The sequence below is a fragment of the Onychomys torridus genome, chromosome 23 (assembly GCF_903995425.1).
Source record: "Onychomys torridus chromosome 23, mOncTor1.1, whole genome shotgun sequence".
NCBI lineage: Eukaryota > Metazoa > Chordata > Mammalia > Rodentia > Cricetidae > Onychomys > Onychomys torridus.
This window is the reverse complement of record NC_050465.1, coordinates 21,476,985-21,479,488: the sequence shown is the minus strand read 5'-3', so window position 1 is coordinate 21,479,488 and position 2,504 is coordinate 21,476,985.

Genomic DNA, 2,504 nt, shown 5'->3' with positions numbered 1-2,504 from the left:
AGATCCACCAGCCTCTGCCTCCCAAGAGCTGGAATTAAGGATGTGCACCACTGTACCCAGCCAAAGTCTCACCTCCTAAGGGTCCCCATCACCTCCCTACTGCACTAAGCTTAGAACCAAGCCTTTAATCAACATGGGCCTTTGTGAGACATTTAAATCCTGAATTATAACACCACTTGATAAAGACCGAAGGAAAGGAAATCAGCGCATTAAGGACACATCCATGCTGCTGTGTTTACTGCCAGGCTATTGGCAACAGCCAAGAAATGGGGACAAACGAAGTGTCCACCAATGGACAAATGGGGGAAGAAAACGTGGTTCAGTGTGTGCGTGCAATGGGATGTCGTTCAGCCATTAAAAAATGAAATCCTGTCCTTTGCATCGTCTGGAACTGGGAATCATTATGTGAAATGAAGTGAACCAGATGCAGAAGATTAAGTACCATACAATCTCACTCATATGTAGATTCTAAAAAAAAAAAAATCTTCACCTCATAGAGGGTTAAGAGTCTAAAGCTGTGGGAGTCAGAGGGAAGAACAGAGATTGATCAATGAGTTTTAATAATATGGCCAGGAAGTCCCTGACATGTATTTGCACAATAGGTTGGTTATAGATGACAATAAATGTACTATACATTTCAAAAAACTCAAAGACTTTCAGAGTTTTCACCATGAAAATACAACAAATGTCTGAGGAGATATGTCTAATCTGATTTAAATATTATGCAGTGTGTCTGTGCATCAAAGCATCACATGGAACCCTATTGGTATATGTCCACTAAAACAAATCTAATTTAAAAGAATCCACCAAAGCACAGAACATGCGACATGAAGGTCTTTTGATGATTCCCGGCTTTGTGAAACACAACCCTTGGTTTTCCGAAGCTATGCAATCTCCAAACATCTGGTGCTTCCTTCCTGTTTCTTCTTCAGCCTCTACCATTTCAGCCTTGGTGAAGCCAGGTTCTGTTAGGGTCTTCGGTGTGTGTGTGTGTGTGTGTGTGTGTGTGTGTGTGTGTGTGTATGTTAAGGTAATGGTGGTGGTCTTTTGGAATGGTGGGGAGTAATTGCTCATAAGGCAAGATATGAGATACCCCTTTTATTGCACATAGACTTAAGAGAGCACACAGACAACCAAACACCTTTATTTATATGGTTATCTGTGATGATTTCATTCATTCATTCATTCATTCATCCCTGTAATACTGACTCACTTTCTGATATGTGCCAAAGCTGTAAGTGCTGGAGCACCCTGGAGTGACATTGATAACTGGCTTAAAGCAACAAACATACATCGAACCTGAGCCCCATGGATTCTTTCCAAACCTCCCCCATCTGAGCCATTTGCTATTCTAGTGAAATTATAGACGTGCTCTGTGGGAAAGAGTTAATGTTTTGGGTAGCAGGGTCTCCAGTCCCGCTAGTCACCCGCCTGTTGGGAATCAGTTTAATTCCTTGCATTTCTGTCATGCTTTGGGATTTGCAACAGACCGTATGGCTTATTGTTTTGTTGTTCATTTGTATTGAAGTTTTTGTAACAGTGACAGGTGGAAAGAGTCCTCTCATTCCTACAGAAGAGATACTCACCTTTAAATGTGAGCCTCTGGGTTCTATCTCCGGTACCTCCAAGAAAAAAGAAGGTCTAAGACGGTCTATAAGAGAATTTCTAAAATCCAGTTTGTGATTGCTTTTGCAAATAATGTGACTTCTTCAGCTTTGCGTTCATAGCAAAACAGACGCATGCGCTACGGTATTAGTAAACCTAGTTCTAAATACGGCTGAAATTTGGTGAGTAACGTGATCATTCTCCGCGAGCGTGCCAGCTCCTATCATGTTTAGAACCCAGTGTTCTGAGGTGCTCAAGTTCACGCAGAGGAATTTGCTAAATAAATCGCTGGCAAGCTTCTGTAGCTCTAAATACTTTCAAGTAGAAATGGCAAAGTAACCCACCCATGTCAATTTCTAAACCTTCGGCGTTCCGGACGCTTGACATCTGAGTTTTTACCTGCTTGTTTCCTCCAAAGGTGCACGCCATTTACTGTTGATGGACAGCAACTAAGTGTCTGAGAGAGACACCAACCCTGTTAAGATAGCGGATTCCTTGGGGTACCGCACATGAAAATCGCACGCAGAGCCACGGCCCCTCCAAGGCGCCGGGGCTTCAGCCAAAGTGGTGTTCACACCGGAACCCCGTGTGGACCGGGCCTGGGACCCCCAGCACCCAGCACAACTTGAATTCAGGACGATGATCACAGGCCATGCACTTTGCGACATGTTCGCGGGGTGGGGGTGGCAAGCGACTAATATAAGTGCGTGATTCTTAGGAACTGATCACGGTGACGGTAACCCACGAGTGGCAATGCGCGGCGGAGGGAGGACCGAGGGGACAGCAGTGACCGAGAACGTCGCCCCGCCGCGGAGCGGAGCGGAGCGTGCAGTTCGGTCCTCCGGCCGGCAGGGGTCGCGCTCCGGCCCCGCGTCGCGCCGCGCCTGCGCTTCCTGCCC